Raw genomic sequence first — 23609 nt, forward strand, 5'->3', positions numbered from 1 at the left:
AGGCGACCCCCATTACGGATTACCTTGACCATAGGGAGGATTTTGACCTTGAATAGCTTGAAATTGTCCAGGCATAGGTTGCTAATAGACAACATATGGGATAAAAGGTTGATGAGCCTGTTGACTTTGGACATATGGATATGGGACCTGTTGTCCTGGAACATAGGGCTGATGAACTTGTTGTCCCTGAACAAGAGGATTCTTGTTGCCCTTGGACGTAGGGGTTTTGTACCTGGTGCCCTTAGCCGGCAGGATTCTGAACCTGTTGACCTAGGACAAGAGGATTTTGGGCCTGCTACTGCAGGACTTAACCTTGTTGGTATGTATACAAGGGTTGTTTCTACCCTAGTTGGTTTTTGCAGTGGCAAGGGTTGACCTTGCGGTTGCAAATTTGTCCCTGGGTTTGCAGAGGTTGGCCCTGCGAGGGTATGGGTTGAAAGGTGTGTGGAGCATATTGCATTTGTTGTTGTGTGGCTTGCTGCAAATGTTGTAAGGATTGACCTTGTGGTTGTTGCAGGTGACCTTGCTGCAAGATAATTTTCCCTTGCTATTGCACAAAGAGCCCTTGTTGCAACAAAGGTTGCCCTTGTGATAACAAATGCTGCCCTGGTTGTTGTAAAGGTTGTCTTGTTGTTGCAAGGGTACTTGAACAGTGCCCGAGAAATTACCGAACTGAATCTGGCCGTAGCCAGGCTGGATGTACTGCCCAGATTGGAGGGTGTAAGGTTGATTAACCAATCCTTGAGAACCATATGGAACATAAGGATTTTGGTATTGGACCTAAACCCCATAGGGCTACTGATACTAAATATTGCTCGATCCAAATGGACCAACGGGATTCTGAACCTGTTGGTACTGGACATTGCTTGATCCAGTAGGGCCAACAGAGTTATAAATAATACCAGAAGAGGGCTGGTTTATACCAAGCATGTGAGATTGTGAGCCACTCACATTAGTGACACCTGACACCATAGAAACATTCAAGTTCTACCCCCTAGGCAGTGGCATAATCTGGCCACTGACTAATGGGATAGAGGAACTGACAGAGATAATCTTTGAAACTGTCGGTTGTGACTGATGTGTAATTGGGATCGATGATACAAGAATATTCGTAATGGTGGGTTGCACCGGGACTGAAGCAAAAACTTGTTGGGAAGTCATCTTCATGATGAACAGACCTGATGTAGGTCTGACACCTGACGCCCATACAAGATTATGGTATAGTGATGAGGCACTAGGTGTGCCTAAAACTAAGTGCCCAAAGACACATAGTTGGGTGGAAAACTGGCAGGAATACCTTATGAAAAAGGGAAATCCTCAGGAGGAAACTGCAATTGCAATTCTCCCCCCTCAATAGTGTGTGGAGTATAAACTTTTGACTCATCTGGAGATGTGACTGGAGCATCACCTTTGGGTTCCATGATTGAAAACAAACTACGACGAATGGCCAAACGTGTACTGGGGGATAGTTCCAAAGGAACACCCAGCTGGTTGTACGAATTGTAAGGATGCTGCGGTGATATCTCAAGAACATCAAATAGAGGATTCAAAGGATAGATAACCAGCACGGGCTGATCGTCAGTGGTCGGCGAGTTCTCTAGAGTTCGAACGGGATTTTCCGGAGATTCTGGGTGAAGATTAGCAGATTACCCTATATCGAAAGTAAGTGGAGGACACGATGACAATGGTTGAACGCTCAAAAAAATTGTGAGTTAAACATTTTGGTCCTCAAGTGACTTTGATAACTCAAGAAACGACTCCTCAAACATTATTTCAGACAGAGGAAAGGAAGAGGAATTGGGTGAACCAGAGGGTTCAGCCATGATGACCTTGTCTTAGTCAACGGAACAAATAACTTCAAGGCTTTAAAATTTCCTTTTAAGGGAACTCACGATTTGGTCAAAAAGAATAACAGGATGTTTTGGATCATGGGCAATCAATTATTAAGACGCATAAAAGATTGATGTTCTTTCATTTTTAAGAGTTGAGAAAGAAACAAAGATGACTCTATCACTTTCGATTTGAAACGAGCTTGAAAGGGCAAGTGCTCAAATGATCTTTTAAGTTTAATGAGTCAAAAAGATCAAATGAATGCTCTCGGTGGTCTAGGTAAATAGGATTAATAGGCAACCATGAACTGCAGAATACCTCCTGGCGAACCAAGAAGTATGAGCAGGAAATCTCCCCAAATGTTGTGTTTGGTGTATCACATTCGCAAGGCGGCCAACTCGACTTCCAAAGGATAAAAGGATTGCAGCCTAGCGGGTCTCTCGTTATATACTCGACGGTACAAGTAGCAAAAATCCTTACTAGCATTGTCTAATGCCGAAGCTAATGACAACTGCTAGGTTTAAAGATGTTAGAACACATCTCTAGCCTAGACCTTCAAGTCAAATGCACCTTAGGTTAATTGAATTCATTTTAAAGTTGATCTTGAGTTAAGTTTTAGTTTTTAGGTCTTAGCGATGCTACTCGAAAAACCTCAAATGCAACTAAATGAGACAAGACCCTTTCAATTCGATGAAATGCCTACACTAGAGAGGGTAGAAACTACTCAATCAAATGCAAACAATCAAGCGACTGAAAAGGAAATGATCTTTCACTACCTTACTTTTTCAAAAAATAAACTAATTAAAAATGCATTCCAATTCTGAATTTCCTGACAAGCACTTATCTATTAGTCCTTTCAAAAACAATTTTTTTCTTCCTTTTTCAAATGATGATGCAATTCTAGTCTCTTAAAAGATGCAAATTATCGTAACATAATGATGCAACAAGCTAGAATTTCATACTTTTTCATGAAACAACAAAACAAACTTTTCACATACAATCTTTCAATGAAAAAGTTCTCAAGACAATAAGCTCTTCAAATAGATGAAAACATGAAAAGAGAAGTTCATTCAGATCAATGAAACACCGACTTTACCAAACACAAGGCCAACAATGTAATCTATGTCGGAAAAGAAACGTTCAAGCTAGTAAATGAAACTTTTTCAAACTTGTGCAAAAAGAGGTCAAAGTCGTAAAAAAGGACCAAAAACAAATGCAAAGAGTAAACACACCTACAACCTGACTTAGTGAGTTCAAAAACTGCTGAATGGGTGACCAACTAGATGCCCTAGTGTCACTAGCCACTCAATGACTCAATCAATCAAATAGAAAGATGACAAGCCAACAAGCAAGCAAAACCAAATAAAAAGTAGCTTTCTAATCAAGGAGAAAACAATCCAAAAAGCTTACAGGGTCGAAAACACAAGAGTAGAACACACTCGCCAAGATTGGGGTCAAGCCCTAATTTGCACTTACAGGCATCGGCGTGACTTCCTAACTGACAACAAGCGCCAGAGGCTCATTGGTGCAACTCTTCTTCAACAATTCACGCCGGTTGGCGTGACTATTTGCGGATTAAGCGCACTGGCCTAGGTAGCTAAGGGAAAAAAAATAATTCAAAACAGGGACCATATCTTCTACTGTGAATTTTAAACTTAGGCCAGTAAGCAGGAGAAAAGAAATAGAACCAAAGGGAAAATGTGAAACTAGAAAAGTTGTCATGAAATCATGAAATCCAAGACAAACAAAAGGATGGGATTCCCCAGTGGAGTTGCCAATTTGTGCTGAAGTAAATTATAATTTAAGACACGAACGAATTCCTCTAGCCCAATAATGGGTCTAGCCACAACAGATACATTCCATGGAAGATTTCCTTAGGTTAGAATCAATCAAGAGGGCCTGCCTCTTGGTCACTTATCCTGCTTGATGAGGTCCTTGCATGATCACTCCAAAAATCTCTCGCTTCCTTCTTCAAGCTCTTGAAACAAGTAAACAACAACAACATACAAACATAATAATAGACAAATTGCAATTCAACCTACTTAACAAGTCAAGAAACATTAAGACATGAATATGTAATATTACAAAACATGTAGGAAATCAATCGATAGTTGCATATATTAATATCAAAGAGAGATTACAACCATTCGTCTTGATGTTGTAGTCTTCCTCTGACAAGACCAGGTTCCCACACACTTCTGCTAGCATTCCATGACAGCTTCAAACAACAATAGTTTTAAAGATCTTCCCTTTAGGCTTCACTCCAAACCAAAACACACTTCTCCCTCACACAACTAGATAGATACAACTAGTAATAGCTTGCTTGTCTACTCCAAACCAAAATAGCATCAACACTCAAACAAAAACTCACACTCAGCCAAAAAATAGCTTGTGCTTGGTAAGAAGGGAGGTTTATACAAGAAATATGGATGGAAGATGGATCCTCTTCTTATGGGAGAAGGACTTATCCCTTGAGGTAGTTCCATCATTATAGGGGAAAGGAGCCCAAACTATCATCCTCGACCCCATTCGGCCAAACCATTTACCAGACTTTTGTTATGGAGCTTCTAGAGCTAGAAGCTTCGGCTCTAATTTAAAAAACTTTCCATAATAGGACCGACGCGACTGGAACACAGCTCAGTCACTCCGGTCAGTGCAAGGAGTAGTGATAATCTCTGTACATCGGCGTGGGGGAGACAAAGGACATTAGCGCCAACCTTGTAAACTAGGAAAAACAGAAGTTTCAGGGGAAATGGTGCAAAAGGGAATTTATCTGCTCATGAAGAAGGACACAATGGGAGTTTCCTCATGAAGGCAAAACATGCAGGTTCACTGTAGAGGTCCTCCAGGATCAAGGAACGGGGAGTACAGGGACAGTGAAAAAATGTTGTGTAACACCTCCTCTTACAATATAGTGTGAAAAGACAGGGCAATGGTCTTTGTCGTGACCCTAACCTTTACATTTCAGGTACCATATCTCTTCACACACCTTCGGTCGAACTGTTCTATCTTGCTTCAAACTTTTCATTTCGAGGCAAATATTTTGCAACAACGCATGGATCTGCTGAACTCCCAGATTTAGATCTTGCATCGGTGTTTCATGTAGTCTCATTACAATCTCCACGGCCTCTGCCTAAGTCATAATCTTCTATTGTGACAGAGCAACCCTTAGGTGTGGTAGGAGCAAAGCCACAAACCACTCGCAGTGTTGTCCATATGTTAAGTTCATATTAGCTTCACAGATTTTATATTTCAACCCCTGATCCAATTCCCAAGGTGTCTTGCCTGGTTTCAACATGATTTCTTTGAACCCCACAATCAACTATGCCTTGGATTTAGGCCTACTAAATTCTTTATTCAGCGCAGTCTGGATGTCTGCCACCCTAGCATTTGGGTTATCATTAGATTATTTCATATACCAGGTTAGCACGCAATCCTGCAGAGCACTAACTAGTGTTGCCTTCTTCATGTGATCATCTGTAACGCCATAAGCTTCCCATACAGCTTTCACGATGAACCAAAATTGGTATGGGTCCTCATTCCCCAAGCCTTTAAACAAAGGCAACATTACTAAATTTTCCATGTTGAAATACAGTGGAGGTGGTGGTGGTATGGGTGAAGTCGGAGGTGAAGGTGGTGAAGTTGGAGGTGGTGTAGGTGGAGGAGGCAGTCGCGGGAATCCTTGTCTTATTAACTAAATTTCACTTCGCGGAGAAGCATGCGCTACTCCCTCTTCGTCACCTAGCAGGGGTTAAATTAATGGACTATATTCAGGACCCTTTCTCCCTTTGTTCCTGTAAGTCTTTTTGCTTCACGTAGCTTCGAACATCAAGGTAGTTTCATAACCCATTTTTCGCAAAATAACATCTTAATCTAGGTGTTAGCCTCCTATTGCAACAGGTGTTCATTTTTCATGATTGACATTTTTACATGCCAAATATGTCATACTTTGCAGGCTGCAGTGTTCCATATTTCCACAAGATGCCATGAACTGTGCTAGTCCAAAGGGCACTGCTGTATTCCAATTTTGATGAGTTGTTCCAGTTTTGAAGAGTTTTTAAAGGGAGGTCCAAACAGTCTAATCTTGGTCTCCCTAGGTTTCAATTTCCTGTTTTAGAATATAGAGAATGATATCTGTCCAAACAGTTTAATCTTGGCAGATCTGTAGATAGGTAGAGAATCAAAGGGACCCAACTGCTTAATCTGGGCCCTTGGCAGAAATAAGTGTAGATTTAGATAGGAAGACATTCAAAAGAAAAATTGTAAATCTGGGTCTGCAAGTCTAAGTGCACCCAAACCAAAAAGAAGAAAAAATGTTAGGAAAGTAGGCTGGGTAGGTACTTTTTTGAGGTGGCAGAATGATTCATGATCAATTTTTGTGTTTCTAAGTGTATATCTTTCCAGATCACAGTTATCAGGCAATTTTCATCTGGAGGAGCTCAAGCTGGACATCACTAACTCCCCCTTCCTCTCGTTTCCCAAGTCACTTACTAACCTCCCCAAAGAGGTCAAGATCTGCTTGATTCCTCTTAGTTCCATCATTCTCCATGTCATTTGTCTTGGTGAAGGTTTGCTTCACTTAAGCATTCTTTATTTCTCATTTATGAGTCACTTTTCCCCAAAAAACAGCCTAAGGTCCCTTACCTTAGCACCTGCTTATCATCTCCATATTAACTACTAACTCTAGTATACAACTCCCTATCAGTTTTCCCCTTCACTTACTAAAACTATGTATATAAATCCCAAAATATTAAATATCCCCTCCCTCGCACTATAGCCATATTTTCCCTAAAGTCCGGGGAAAGGCTGTCCATCTGGGTTGTTTTTAGCCCATCCGAGTCTCAAAGGAATTAGTCTGGCACCTAGTCAGGCTAATAACCGTTGTTTCCTAGTCGTAACCCTCAAAAACCCTTTGTCCTGCCCCTAACCTAAAGTTTTGTGCATAAATCATTAAACCCCCGCTCATAAACCCTCAGAAACCCACGTTTTACACCTTATACCAAAGTACCGAGTATAAATATATTAACCCGCCCGTTTATAACCCCCATGACCCACGTAAACCATAGTTTTTACCCCCCGTCGTGCCGTATTAAAATCCGGATATTCTACGTGCCCTGTACGTTAACTCCCCGCCGACCGTCCGATCGCCCGCCCCACAGATCTACGGTGGGCGGGCCTTCCCATCTCCGAGCCGCCCGAAGGTTAGCGTCTGGGAGATGGGCAGTATTGCCGCAATACACCCGCCACGCGTCACCTTCCCGGGCGTGGCGGAGCCCCCTCCCCTGAAACCACCTCTGTCAAAAGGCAGTGCGCCCGAAACCATTTACCACCCTCCTCCATCCTATGTCAATACCATGTCATCGTTGAAGTCATCGCCTGCGTGGCCTCCTGCCACTGTACCGCCGAGTCACCATGCCACGTGTCCTGCCACATCATCAGACCCGCCGTACTACCACGTCACCTCCGTACATGCTGACATCATCATGCTAACGTCATCCGTCGTACGAGGTCTGTCATGCTGACGTCATCAACAATTTTGGCGCGAAGGGCGAAAATCGCGCATCAAAAACTGCCTCAGAAATTAGGCCAAAATGGGGAATCTTCTCATCGCGCAGCCCCCAGTAAGCCCGAAAGGCGCCGAATGACCCGTTTTTCTTCGCGAAGCATGTAGAAAGGAGCAGAAGACAGTTCCAGAGGAAACAGAGGCCGAACAACGGCCATTAACTTGTGATTAGACCCACAGCAAAGGAGAGAAGCGACCCAATTCATGTGTCAGAGAGTATCAGAGGAAAGAGAAGTAGCAAAGTGTACCAGTTAAATTTTTTAAAAGAAACCTTCAGTTCCCAAAGCAGGTTAACATTGAATGACCCCCAACAAAGTCAAAGCAGGCGGTGAAAGCCCATCCCAGCTCTCAAATCACAATTGAAGCATTTAAGGACACCGAACTACAATGGAGCAGAGACCCATGCACAGTTATTGCAGAGACAACTACACCAAGCCACCGAGGACAACACATTTACTCAGTCCCCATAAGGCGGCCCTCAGCGCAGCTCAAGATATTTTATGCATTTATTTCTGGATAGGATTAGGTTAAAGTAATCATCTTTCTTTCAGACCTGTTTAGGTCAAACTGTAAATAAGCAATTTTGAAGAGTTTTCCCTATATATACCACCCACTGTATTGTTTCAAGGGTTGGTCGATTGGTATTTTTGACTAGAGACTCGCACTGTATATCTGAGTTGTTTTCTTTAATCAAAGATTGCTGAAAGCTTGGAGAAGACACTGTCTGATGTGTTATTAATGATTTCTAGAGACTGAAAGATGGAATTCCTGTGCTGCAGCCTGAAACAATAAGTGCATCTTATCTCTGTTTATTGTTTACCATTATCTAAGTAGCAGAAAGAAAGATTAGCTTAGAACTTGTTTAAATACACTCTATGCTCAATTTCTGCTGTTTCTTTATGTTTTCATCTGAATGAATTGGTAATGAATATGAATTCCTTCTGGCTCATATTTACCCTAATTCACCTGTGTTCGCTAATTATCTAGGGATTCTTTACTGCCCCTAGATAGAGCTCTGTTGCCTCCCTCTGTTAAGTTGAGTGAGAGATTCTTAACTGCCTCTCATTCCTTAGCATTCACTCCATCCTTTAAACCTGAAAAATTGTTTCATGCGCAGTTACCTTGCTCCATACCTCTCTTGCGACCAAGAAAACGCATCAGCAGTCATCCTCCTCGACTCCATGCCCAATGGTTTGAAACCTATCAGACTATGCTTTGCCTCTCCACTTGAAGACATCAATCTTCCCACCAAAATCAAAACAAAAACCCCTTAAGCCCAATACCTAGCCTAAAATCATTTTCAACAAAGCTAAATCATAAAGAGAGAGCCCTCTCTGATTGCAGGTGGGCTAGAACCTGCAATCCAAAGTTGGTCTGTGGTTACCTCGGCCGTATCCCTTTACTACAACCTGAGGGACAACCTGAGTGATAACACTAGGTATTTAAAGACTTTAAGTACTTACCTTGCAGACCTTTGAAAAATCACCACTCCGCCTCATTGGAGCTAACTGAGGTATCGACCGCAAATTCAATACCAATCCTCCTATGATGTGATCAAGCCAATGCTTGACAGCATGAGTGATCTTATCCTCAGAGGCTTCTAGTATCTGTACCAGCTGTGGGGTTGAGATAATAGGATCGTCAAGTATCCACCTTCCTTGGCTATCCGCTAGCTTCACGATCCACACATATAGCTCAACCAGAAAGGAACATAAAAAGATATCATGAATTTCTCTATACAAGTACCTGTCCAGCCATTGTTCCTTTGTCAGTCACGGATTTCTGTTCTCCTGCGCTACAAACTCATGGATCTTCCTATATAACTAGTCTCTGATCTCTTTCTTAGTTAGAATCCAGTGATAAGACATCACACATCTCTTATGCAGATTCTGGTCCCGACAACGGAACCATTTTCTAGCTACGTGGGGCCTGACCCATGTTCAACGTTAGTTAGCCAAACAAATCCCTACACTACTGGCCCTTTCAGCATCAGCCTGTGGAGCACGGACTAAAGTCTCACCCGAAGCAGTATGGGGGGATGCAGGAGCCAAGTTTCCACACCCTGAGATGGTCGTGATGTCGATTTATACCTTTTGTTCCTGCTTTCACACAGGTCACCAAGTTTTAGGGCTCTGTCAGTCTATCCCTTTATTTTTCCCTTTGGTACCTCCACGAAGGAGTACAATTGACCTTCGCGCAGCCCTAACCTACGGATCAGGTACTTTCGCACTACTAGGACAGCGTATTGTACAGATTCCTAAGCTATCTTAAGTGTCTTACTTATCTTATTAAACGATCATAGTTAGCGTCGCATAAATAGATATTATTATTTGTGTTCATTTACCCCATATAATCACACATTCGCGCATTACATAAATGATGTAAAGTAAATCCAAAATGCAATATAACTAGATGCATTAACAGGAAATAAAGACACAGAATTTGTAGAATACTTCTATTTATTGATATCTTCATATGATTATAGACTCTCTCTTCCCTATGCACACAACTACAGGGTCTGTGCACTCAGCTGCGTACTTCCACCCTAGGCCTCTGTGCACTTAGTTGCAGAGCCTCTACCTATGCTAAGACCCAAAACTTATACTTCTCTATCTAGACTCTTTCTTATCGCTTAAGACTTCGCACTCCTTAGAGCTTACTTACGTAGCTCTTTTTATACAATCCCATGGTCCGTGGACCATGGGTAGATCTTTACAGGTGACTTTAAACTTTAGAAAATAAGGGTGGACAACCCTTTATGGCTCATGACACCTTTGTGCTCCGCAACCACAAAATTCGGAGACTTTACAACTTTGTTACAAAATTTGACCCAAAACATGGGCTTTTAGCCCCAAAACTATCCTTGGGGGATCTCGTTCCCAACACAAAGACCAATCCAATCCAATTTTAAACCATAATTGTGATGATGACAACATCAACAAAAAAAATTCATAAAACAAGCATCCACTTATAAATGGCAATAGGGAGCCTTGCTACATCATCCTGCAAGTTCATTTCTAGGGAGCACGAGCTCTAGTTTTTGGCGCTAATATGCTTAAATTCAAAGTACATTTCAATAAAATGTTGAATCTGTGCATTGCATTTTTTTCCAATTAATCACTCTAATGGACGACTATGAAGCTCCTACGTTCTTCCCTGGACTAGATTTTGAATCGAAACGTTGGTCATTTACTCTTGGCTTTGACCATGATGAAGGAGAATATGAAAACCCAACCATTTCTAACCAATATCATGAAATCAAATTCCAGCCAAATATCATTGACATATCATAATCGATCCTGGAACCCTAAGGATTCCAATGAGAGGGATCCAACCCAAGAACTCAACTTTTCCTAGATCAATACATGAAGATCTACAGTGCTGCAATGAAGATCTGATTCCAAGATTCAAGATACTAAGGTGACACCCCCTACGAATGATAATATGATCCTTGCTGCTAAATCCCATTGTCAAACTTTAGGTCAAGGGATCGTACTCGGAAAACCCCAGATCGATTTCGATGATGATTGAGGATTTTTCCACCGATGACGAATTTTTCAGAGGTTAGTTGAAATTAACCCTCAAGCAAGAGAAATTTTATGTTTTAACTTCTACCTTGAACTCCAATGCTCTCACAACTACTGAAACCCATATGGAGAATCCCAAAATCCTTGTATGGATAATCACTACGGAGGGCACAAAATGGGCAAGGATTTAACACAAAATTTTAATAAGGAGAACAAACATGGAAGATTTGTTGACTTGAACAACTATGTTGCTTTATTGCAGACATGTTCCAACTTGAAAGCTCTACTCCAAGGTAAGAAATTTCATACCCACATCGTTCAAAATGGCATTGAGGGGAACATTAACCTTGATACCAACATTTTCATAATGTACACCAAGTGTGGCAGTCTAAAAGATGTGCACCCAATTTTCGATAAAATTGATGATCACAATTTGGTATCATGAATTACCATGATTGTGGCCTACGAAAGGTATGGTAATTATATTAAAGTGATCAAGTTGTTTCATGAAATCCAAATGATTGGGGTGAAGTCAGATGGTTGTGTCTATCCTAGCCTTCTCAGGGCATGCACTAGTTTAACAACTCTGCAATAGGGAAAGGAGCCCCATGGATTTGTGATTAGAAATGGATTTGAGTCCAAATTCTTTGTGGAGATTGCCCATGTAGCCGTGTATACAAAATATGAGAGTATGGAGTTTCAACACCAAATGTTTTCCCAAATGCCTTAGAGAACTAAGGAAACATGGAATGTAATGCTTTCAGGGTATGCATAGAGTAATCACCATAGATATGCAATGAAATTGTTCCACAAAATAAAGCTTGTGGGCTTCAATCTTGATTCCTTCACCTTGGGGAGTGTAATTTCCATGTGTGCAAACTTAGTTGCACTCAACCAAGGGAAAGAGATTCATGGATACATAATTGGAACTAGATTTGAGTTGAATGTGTTTTTGGATATTTCCTTTGTAGATATACATGCCAAATGTGGAAGTGTAGGGAATGTCCGTGCAAGAAGTGTGTTACATGGAACACCATGACTTTGGGATATTTCTAAATTAGGAACTATGAAGATGGTAGGGGGGCTATTGATCTTGAAATGATCAACAGAGAAGCACTAGATTTGGAAAAAATATCCCCATTGAGGAGTTTTGTAAACCTTCGATGCAAATGGGAAGGTTTGACATGCGATGAATTTCAATAGTGGTTGGAGCTTTTTGGACCCAACAAGCTTGAAAGAGAAAAATTAAAGTAAAATCTTGAAATTTTTTGGCTTCATGTGGAACCCTTTATCATGGGTCATGGAAGCTAAAACAATGATGTCCATTGCTTTGGAAAATGAAGAGTAAGTATTGTTTAAAAAATAGTGTTAAACCAATGCTCCATAGAGGGAAATGTCTCTAAGATGATGCCAAAATCAGTGACATGGATTGCTAATAACGAATGCATGCATAGATTTGTTATATCTATATCTATATCTAGATCTATATATATATATATATATATATATATATATATATATATATATATATATATATATATATATATATATATATATATATATATATATATATATATATATATATATATATATATATATATATATATATATATAGATAATACACCAAGAAATGTAGCTAAATCTCTAATGGTGCATGTTTGGCGTACATGTGATGAAAGATCTAGGTTTGGGTGCGTATAGTAATTTGTTGCACGTGCTAGGCATGGATGAAATAAATTTGAATGCCTACTTTATGGCTAAAACTCAATCATATTTTGGAGAGGTTATCATCATTGTTTTCATGTTCTTTACTTTTATGCTATATAATTGGCATCAACCAGGTAATGATTAGTCACTATCAAAATCAAGGGTAGCCACAGGAACTCAAGATTCCACTGTCGCTCAAGGAACTCAATGTTATTCAAGGGGTCGTTCTCCACATTCAAATCATGGTCAAGAGAAATGTGAACTTGCATCCTATCTAGATAAAGCATTTTCTACCATAAGACAACAATATTTTGTCAATTATCTTATGGATATTCTACAATAGTTGGGACAAGTTTTCAAGAGTCCATCTTGAAATCTAGAATCTGGGCGAATAACAGCTTCTAGGACAGTATGTGGTGCCTTAATAATACTGAAACAAGAGTTTCCAGTTGGAAATTTTGTTCCTTACTTCTCAAGTTATTATTCTAAAGCTCACCTTTCTCATCTGTTTTTAGATTTCCATAGACTTCTTTCAAAAAATATATTTTGGCTGGTTTACAATCTGATACTACTGGAAAAATTAGATAGACCATCTAAAAGAGTAGATTCTTCATAAAATTTCCTTTTCAATAATCATATTAAATTGGATGGGTGTCAAGAAGTGTTATGTAGTTATATCAGTAATCCCCATACAAAATTTGTGAGAAAATATGCAAGAAGGTTGTTTTTGCATTGGTGTGGAAGCAAAAGTCATTATGACAATGTGAGGGATGTTTGTAAGATACATAGAGAAATCAAGAGATATAACAAGCTTCTAAATAAGTCTTGGGGTCACCAGAAATCATTTTCATATGAGAAGGTGTGAAACTAATCAATTGTTTTTTTTTCTATTTTTGAAGTTGCAACAGCCAGGACTCACAATGGGAAAAGATATTGGTCTAAATAGGAATTTTGTGATTTTTATTACTCATTCAAAATTTACCTTAGAAGAAGAATGAAAAATTGGGCTGAAGGTGATGTTGAATTGAATATTACATAGAAATAGTAATAATTTCTTCTAAAATTCATGTTCACGAGCTTTGAAGATTTTGGAGCAAATACTTCGAAAAATACTAAAGAAACTAGGTGTGGAGAGTTTAGTAATACAACTAGGTGCACTTATTTTAGACTCTTTTCCAGTACCTCCTAATTGTGTACAAATTCTTGATATGTGGGGAATACCCTTAATGACATCTGTAAGTAACTTGATTTTTATTATTAGTTCATTTTTGTAACTGCAATATAAACAACTATTTTATTTGAATTTGGATTTAAATGGTAATACTAAATTTAGATTGACAATATTAGTCTCATTGTCCTAGGATCATGCCACACACACACTGAGGAAAATTGTTAGTGTTGTTGAAGAGATCAAAGATTCAAGATCTAACATGGATAAATTCATGTCAAATGAGGTTGAAGCAAGGGATCTACAATCCTTGTTCACAGGGTATATGTGTTTAAGGGCAGGGAGAAAGGTATATGAGGTAGACAACCTTGTAGTAGAAACTTGAAAAAGCCTTTTGGTGATCCAGGTGGATATTGGTGGCCACCTGCTAATTCCACTTGGATCCCCTCTAGTGCTTCTTACAGTTTTTTTCCAGTTTCCTTAATTATAGCACAATTTACTATTTTTAGCAGTTTTTCGGGTCCTAAACTTCCGGAGCCGTTTTGAGGCCCTAAACGACGTTTTTTGGGAAATCTACCGCCAGTGATTTTTCTAATAAAAATCGTCTTTTCTGTCGTAGTCCTCGGAGAGATCTTTCCAACGGGCTATCATGCACGTCAAACGGAGATAGTACGACCAATTCACGACCCCGGGAAGTTGATGTACCAACTTACCCAAAAACGGGGCCCTCAATTTGGCATTTCATCTTCTAGGGTTAGGTTTTGGAATGTGAAGGGTTTTCCATTGTTTCTCAACAATAAATAGGCCTTCGAGCCTCATTGTAAGACAGTTCAGAGGCATGTAGCCACCACATCTCTTCTCAGAGATGAGCTACGATCGCCCTAGCTGGTTTATTTCCATTTCTGTTTGTAAGCATATTTCAGTATTTTACAGTAATGAATTGAGGTATTATTTCCGCTGCATATCTGTCTTTATGGTTATATATGTATTTTATTGCGTCCTGTTTAAATCCGGATCATTTGGATAGATATACATCTTGATATTTTTTACAATATTTTGTATTTTTAAATTCTACTACATCTTTATCAGATACCTGGAAGCAAATTTCCAACAACCAACTTTCCTGGAAATGCAAAAAGTAAAAAATTAGATTCAAATATGTGGTTGGACAAAATGTGTAGTTTTTTTGTTAGTAAGAGTTGTAATCTATCATCTCGATGTGTTGTCACTGGAGATGCATATAGAAGGATAAATGAAATTGGTATAACTATAGAGATAGCCAGGACAGTAACATTTGTGGAGTGTGTAAATGTTTACAATAGGGAAAAATTGCAGAAAATTGTAGACAAAGGACAATGTAGAACCTATGTTGCAAAGGAGGTAATTATTGACAATGAAGAAAGTTGAAATTGGTGAAGTGGTTAACCGTGGACTTCATGATGGGGATTTTGTTTTCATTAATCATCCTCCAAGTGTCCACAAACATTCATTGCAGCCATTAAAATCATACGTACATCCGAGCTCTACAGTGATTATTAACCCTTTCATATGTTGGCCACTTGGTGCAGATTTTGATGGGGATTGCATTCATGTTTTTTATCCCCAATCTTTAGAATCTCAAGCTGAGCTTTCTTAGATTCTAAGTGTGGCCCAAAAAATGTTTAGTTCATAATGTGGAGAGGCAAACATAGCACTGAGTGTTGATACATTGTTGGCTGCCAAGCTTCTATCCATCAAATATATGCTGGATAAAACCACATTGAATCAACTATCAATGTGGACTTCTGGAACCTTGCCTGAACCAACAGTCACTAAAGTGCATGATGGAGGGACATCTTGGACAACTAGCCAACTTCTTCAGATGGATTTACCTCTGGAATTGAACTGTGAGGAGAATGGGCTTCTCACAAGAAATAGTGAAATACTATTATTCAATGGTAATAAAACATAATTGTTGAGTTCTTTGACTCAATTTTTTAATGCAATTGTTAAGTGCAAAGGTCCAGGAGCAAAAATGAAGTGCTTGAATTCAGTTGAAGGTTTTTTATTGAATTTGTATCCTTAAATGGTTTTAGTGCAGGTTTGGATGATTTGGTTCTTGTTCACTGTGTTTCTCAGAGAAAGATATTTATGGAAGAGCTAGGAAATAAACTTACTCAAATTTGAGGGCGACTTGAAGCATGTGAGGGGAGGAAGATATGATAATGGAATTATTTCCCAAGTGGAGAAGCATCTACTTAGAGTGCAAGAAAATGTTACCAAGGCTATTTCTTCTTCAAGTTCCTTTTTTTCTGATGGTTGGCAGTGGAAATGTAATATCTTGTTGAATTGAGGCTTCTGTGATCCATATCAAATTTATGAGAGATTTTTCGGCATAAATCAAGATCTTCAAAGAAAGTAGTTCAATAGCTTGGCTTCTTAGGGCTTCAAATGCTTCAAGAGAATAAAACTTTTCCTACAGATCGGATTAAAAATCTTTCTTCACATCTTCCATTCAATGGTTCTCCTCCTTTAGATCCACACAAGAAATATGGTTCACCTGAAGTTTGTGGACTCGTTAAATCATCCTATGTTTTTGGATTAAATCCCTGCGAGGAATTTATTCATTCTATCTATTCTAGAGAAGGTCTTTTCTATCAGAAGATGGGAATAAAAGAACTAGGAACACCTTTTAAGATGGGAATGAATGGTCTTTCTACTTGATCTGATGATCTGCTATGGTGGGACAATCATAGATTCTTATGGAAAATTTCTCTTTCAGTTTGAATATGGGAACAAAAACTCTTCAGTAGCATGTAATTCCTCAAACAAGAGGGAGTCTAGGAGTAGCTTGGATCATTCATCTCCAAGAGAACACGTAGGGACTCTGGCTGCTACAGCAATTGCAAACTCAGCTTACAAAGCACTTGTTGATTCCTTTAAAAAAAAAATCCCCTTGGGACATCCTTAAGGTAGTTGAGATCATCCTCCTTTTCTGTCATTAATGTTTTATTTTCAGTATGATTTCGTTTTGTAAGAGGTTGTTATATTCTTCAACGATGCACCTCTAAGATACCATTGAGGCTTCTTAAAACATTTAAGTAATATGGGTTCCCTTCTATGTAAATCAGATTATTCATTCCTCTATTTGCATTGTATTCTTTTCATGGTTGGAAAAAAGTACATGGACAGGGTGGAAGTTTTATAATGTTAGCAAGCTACAATGTTTTGATTATTATCCTCGTAGCTCTAAAACAATTATAGGTGAGTCCCTTTGAGATTTAGTGTTAAGTGTTTAGTGTTTAGTGTTTAGTGAGTTCCTTTGACATTTTTTAATGCCTTGATACACTTTTTTTCTCCCATGAAGAAAACCTCATGGGGAAACAACAACGCTTGCACACCTTTGTGGATGACATCCTTATTAAACATGAAGGTGTAGACTAGTGCCTCTAATTTAAGGGGGGATTAGAACTGGACATCTAGTGGCATGGAACTCACTAAATGCCTACCAACAATGGTGACTATTAGTTGAGTTAACCCTTGGGTTTAGATGTATGGAACACTTAGCCCCACAATTGACCACATAAGCAAGAATGCAATAGTTGGTAGCAATAGTTTGGATGTTTAGTGCAATAATCTATTGATAGCCTCTATGGAAAACTAGGCTCTATGTTGTTGCAATATTCATTATGCACATCCAGATCTGGGTCCCTTTTTTTGTTGGAAACCTCATCATTTATCCTTTCTCTACTAAATATATAGTTGTGCAGATCACTTTCCTCCACATATAGGGAATCCCTACAATTTGAAACAAATACCTGTTCTTGGAAATCTGGAACATCTCCTTGGATTCCTTCAAAATTATCCCTAGAATATCCTCCATACATTTGTTCTTCAAGGACAGTAAGAATGATGCCACATACTTCATCTTTTTTCAAATGCCACAATATGAATTTCTTCTTCTTTAGTGCTTTCCTTGGCCAAAATTGCATCACCTGCTACGTGGATCAACATCTGGAACATTTTCTTGAGGATATGGAAAAGGATCATTGACATCAACAAAATCAGGGGAACACTCTCCTTGTATTTCCTCATGATCATAACTATCATAAAGGGGATTTCCTTCAAAATTCATGATATATGACCTCATAATTCATTGTAGAAAATATTTAAATTCTTTTTTACCCAAGTATAGGTCATTTTCTTCACTGATGTCTTCATATATGTGGCTATCATTTTTGTCTTCTTCAAATTCTGGGCACAAAGCGTTTTTAGTAGCATGTTCTCTATATCTTCTCTATCTTTTTGGGCAACAATTTTATCATCAGGGTTTTGCAGATCAATTGAAATATCATGATAATTTTCTTCTATTTTAGGCACATCTCCTTGGCCATCATTATGAGGCTTGAGTCTTGCACCATTATTATAAAGGATTCAAAAGGAATCCTTTCTACCCTAACTAGAATATGCTTCTTAATGATTCCTCCATCAACTTCATGTTTGTCACATAGCACCATAGGGTCTTCTTCCTCTAAGAAAGCTTCATCATGATCTTCATGAATGCCTTTATCTCCTTCAAAAGGGAAATGAGACCTTCTTGATGTAGGGTTTCCAACAAGTGCTGATATATATATATATATATATATATATATATATATAGAGAGAGAGAGAGAGAGAGAGAGATTGGGGGGGGGGGGGGGGGGGGGGGGGAGAGAGAGAGAGAGAGAGAGATCTATATATATATTCAAATTCTGCAATCTTGGGCGTCCATGCTTGAGAAATCTTTGAACTTGAGCTTTGAGACAAGGTGTGATCTTGGGCTGCAAGAGTGCTTGATCTAGCTACAATCCCCTTGTCCCAAGGAAAGGGTAAATAATGTCATCATGACATCTTTGTGTATTTTCTCAAATTTTGAAATATGCCTCATAAAGGCCAATACATGTGGGATGATAGCCAAAGAGGCACCATCAAATGTTGCAAGATTCTCATATAATTATGAAGAAGGCTTATTGGGTATCATGGGATATTCTCAATATCCAATATGGGAAACAATATGTGTAAATCCCAAGGAGACATCTTTCATCCATGGAAGTCTTCAACTATGAAAATTCAAATTTGCAATTCCATACCTTTTTCACAATCGAGTTTCCAAGATGAGTTGTCAAATTCCTTGGACTGTTGTTGTCTAAAGTTGAAAAAACTATAAGGGTTGTTGTTGTCTAAAGTTGAAAAAACTCCTTGGCTTCCTTTAAAATTCTCCCTAGAATATCCTCCATACATTTGTTCTTCAAGGACAGTAAGAATGATGCCACATACTTCATCTTTTTCACATGCCGCAATATGAATTTCTTCTTCTTTAGTGCTTTCCTTTGCCAAAATTGCATCACCTACTGCGTGGATCAACATCTGGAACATTTTCTTGAGGATATGGAAAAGGATCATTGCCATCAACAAAATCAGGGGAACACTCTCCTTGTATTTCCTCATGATCATAACTGTCATAAAGGGGATTTCCTTCAAAATTCAAGATATATGACCTCATACTTCGCTATAGAAAATATTTAAATTATTTTTTACCCAAGTATAGGTCACTTTCTTCACTAATGGCTTCATATATGTGGTTGTCATTGCTGTCTTCTTCAAATTTTGGACATAAAGCTTTTTTTACTAGCATGTTCTTTGTATCTTCTCTATCTTTTTGGGCAATAATTTTATCATCGGCATTTTGCAAAACAATTAAAATATCATGATAGTTTTCTTCCATTTTTGGTACATCTCCTTTGCCTTCTTCATGAGGCTTGAGTTTTGCACCATTATCATAAAGGATTCAAAAGGAACCCTTTCTACCATGACTGGAATACCCTTCTTAATGATTCCTCCATCAACTTCATGTTCATCACATAGCACCATAGGGTCTTCTTCCTCTAAGAAATCTTCATAATGATCTTCATGAATGCCTTTATCTCCTTCAAAAGGGAAATGCAACCTTCTTGTTGTAGGGTTTCCAACAAGTGTTGATATATATCTTCAAATTTTTGTAATCTTGGGCATCCATGCTTGAGAAAGATTTTAACCTGAGAATTTAGACAAGGTATGCTCTTTGGGCTGCAAGAGTGATTGAGCCAGCTGCAATTCCTGAGAAACAATATCTGTAAATCCCAAGGAGCCATCTTTCATCCATGGAATTCTTCAACTATGAAAATTCAAATTTACAATTCCATACCTTTTTCACAATCAAGCTTCCAAGATGAGTTGTAAAATTCCTTGGACTATTGTTGTCTAAAGGGCTATTGTTGTCTAAAGCTGAAAATACTCCTTGGTTTCCTTGAAAATTCTCCCTAGAATATCCTCCATACATTTTTTCTTCAAGGAAAACAAGAATGATGCCACATACTTCATCTTTTTCACATGCCCCAATATGAATTTCTTCTTCTTTAGTGCTTTCCTTTGCCAAAATTGCATCACCTGCTATGTGGATTAGAATTTTGAACATTTTCTTGAGGATATGGAAAAGGATTAATGATATCAACAAAATCATGGGAACACTCTCCTTGTATTTCCTCATGATGATAACTGTCATAAAGGGGATTTCCTTCAAAATTCATGATATATGACCTCATAATTCATTGTAGAAAATATTTAAATTCCTTTTTACCCAAGTATAGGTCATTTTCTTCACTGATGTCTTCATATATGTGGTTGTCATTGCTGTCTTCTTCAAATTCTAGGCACATTGTTTTTTTAGTAGCATGTTCTTTGTATCTTCTCTATCTTTTTGGGCAACAATTTTATCATTAGGGTTTTGCAGATCAATTGAAATATCATGATAATTTTCTTCCATTTTTGGCACATCTCCTTGGCCTTCTTCATGAGGCTTGAGTTTTACACCATTATCATAAAGGATTCAAAAGGAACCCTTTCTTCCATGATTGGAATACCCTTCTTAATGATTCCTCCATCAACTTCGTGTTCGTCACATAGCACCATAGGGTCTTCTTCCTCTAAGAAAGCTTCATCATGATCTTCATGAATGCCTTTATCTCCTTCAAAAGGGCAATGAGACCTTCTTTCTGTAGGGTTTCCAACAAGTGTTGATATATATCTTCAAATTTCTGCAATGTTGGGCATCCATGCTTGAGAAAGCTTTGAACCCGAGCTTTGAGACAAGGTATGCTCTTTGGGATGCAAGAGTGCTTGAGCCAATTGCAGTCCCCATGTCACAAAGAAAATGGTAAATAATGTCATCATGACATCTTTATGTCTTTTCTCAAATTTTGAAATATGCCTCATAAAGGCCAATACATGTGGGATGATAGCCAAAGAGGCACCATCAAATGTTGCAAGCTTCTCATATAATTCCGAAGAAGGCTTATTGGGTATCCTGGGATATTCTCAATATCCAATACGGGAAAAAATATGTGTAAATCCCAAGGAGCCATCTTTCATCCATGGAAGTATTCAACTATGAAAATTCAAATTTTCAATTCCATACCTTTTTCACAATTGAGTTTCCAAGATGAGCTATCAAATTCCTTGGACTGTTGTTTTCTAAAGTTGAAAAAACTCTAAGGACTGTTGTTGTCTAAAGTTGAAAAAACTCCTTGGCTTCCTTCAAAATTCTCCCTAGAATATCCTCCATACATTTGTTCTTCAAGGACAACAAGAATGATGCCACATACTTCATCTTTTTCACATGTCGCAATATGAATTTCTGCTTCTTTAGTGCTTTCCTTTGCCAAAATTGCATCACTTGCTATGTGGATCAACATCTAGAACATTTTCTTGAGGATATGGAAAATGATCATTGTCATCAACAAAATCAGGGGAACACTCTCCTTGTATTTCCTCATGATCATAGCTATCATAAAGGGGATTTCCTTCAAAATTCATGATATATGACCTCGTACTTCACTGTAGAAAATATTTAAATTCTTTTTTACCCAAGTATAGGTCAGTTTCTTCACTGATGGCTTCATATATGTGGTTGTCATTGTTGTCTTCTTCAAATTCTAGGCACAAAGCTTTTTTAGTAGCATGTTCTTTGTATCTTCTCTATCTTTTTGGGAAATAATTTTATCATCAGGGTTTTGTAAATCAATTGAAATATCATGATAATTTTCTTCCATTTTTGGCACATCTCCTTGGCCTTCTTCATGAGGCTTGAGTTTTACACCATTATCATAAAGGATTCAAAAGGAACCCTTTCTACCATGACTGGAATACCCTTCTTAATGATTCCTCCATCAACTTCATGTCCATCACATAACACCATAGGGTATTCTTCCACTAAGAAAGCTTCATCATGATCTTCATGAATTCCTTCGTCTCCTTCAAAAGGGAAATGAGACCTTCTTGTTGTAGGGTTGCCAACAAGTGCTGATATATATCTTCAAATTTTTGCAATCTTGGGCATCCATGCTTGAGAAAGATTTGAACCTGAGCTTTGAGACAAGGTATGCTCTTTGGGCTGCAAGAGTGCTTGAGCCAGTTGCAATCCCCTTGTCCCAAGGAAAGGGTAAATAATGTCATCATGGCATCTTTGTGTCTTTTCTCAAATTTTGAAATATGCCTCATAAAGGCCAATACATGTGGGATGATAGCCAAAGAGGCACCATCAAATGTTGCAAGCTTCTCATATAATTTCAAAGAAGGCTTATTGGGTATCCTGGGATATTCTCAATATCTAATACAGGAAACAATTTGTGTAAATCCCAAGGAGCCATCTTTCATCCATGGAAGTCTTCAACTATGAAAATTCAAATTTGCAATTCCATACCTTTTTCACAATTGAGTTTCCAAGATGAGCTATCAAATTCCTTGGACTGTTGTTGTCTAAAGTTGAAAAAAACTATAAGGATTGTTGTTGTCTAAAGTTGAAAAAACTCTTCTTCATCCTCCATATAATCCACTAGCTTGTCCTCCATGATTTTCCTTTCAGCTTTTAGCCCTATATTACTACATATGATTCCCAAAACTATTTAATTTACAAATCAAAGAATCTGTTGTGTATTAGGAATAGTTACATTATGAAAAATAAACTAGGTAAACAAGAATGACAAAAAAATATAGAGATAAAAGAATTTTTAGTGTTACAAGGGCACACACTCCCCATGCCATCGAGATGGGGGTTTCTTGGTGAAATGTTTCACTACGCTTCCCCTTTTGTCTCAATTTATGCTACTCTATTTTATTTATGCAATAATTTTGACCTGCATCTAAAAGGATGACATTAATGCATATTTTTGTACTTAAAAACAAAAATATGAGAACATATTTTTAGAAACTGGAAAGATAGGGTGTTAGTGAGAGAATTTTGACTTTTGTGGTAGCATCTTTCAAAGGTCATATACATAGAAAAATTGAGATTGTCTGTCAATTGCTAGATAGTTGACACACTATTATAATATAAAACAAGAAGGAATTTGTGAGCTTGCAATAAAGAGGGAGAAGTGCAACCATTCCTTGTAGCTAGTAATGATATTATAAAACTGAAAAAGGAGGACTTTTGTGGCAACCAAAATCTACTGCTAGAGAAGAAAACAAGAAATACCACTAGTCTAAGTTGTCTCATTGATTTTGCATAGGTTGGGAGTGCTTGGTTGAAATAGATGATATTATCTATTTGATCAGCCTTAATTAAATATTTGTAAGAAGCTGGGAGTGTATGAAAAGAATGGAAAGGGTATCATCATGAAGTAGCTTTGGAGGTCACCAAAAAAGAAACAACCAAGAGAATTGGAGAAATGATTTGTAGGAAGGTTGGGGAAGCTTACATTCACATGAAGTTAACTCCGACAAGGAAAAACAAATATTGAAGAAGGGATTAAATCCAAAT

At 38.3% G+C, this 23609-nt stretch overlaps 1 pseudogene; it reads right to left on the bottom strand.

The window, feature by feature from the left end:
* Positions 1 to 1298: 1298 nt before the first annotated feature.
* Positions 1299 to 23609, bottom strand: part of LOC149146589 (CBL-interacting protein kinase 23 pseudogene) — a 30435-nt pseudogene continuing 8124 nt past the window's right edge.

Source organism: Pinus tabuliformis, chromosome X, assembly GCF_031772625.1.
Source record: "Pinus tabuliformis cultivar Carrire ecotype Pingquan chromosome X, CPIR1, whole genome shotgun sequence".
Taxonomy (NCBI): Eukaryota; Viridiplantae; Streptophyta; class Pinopsida; order Pinales; family Pinaceae; genus Pinus; species Pinus tabuliformis.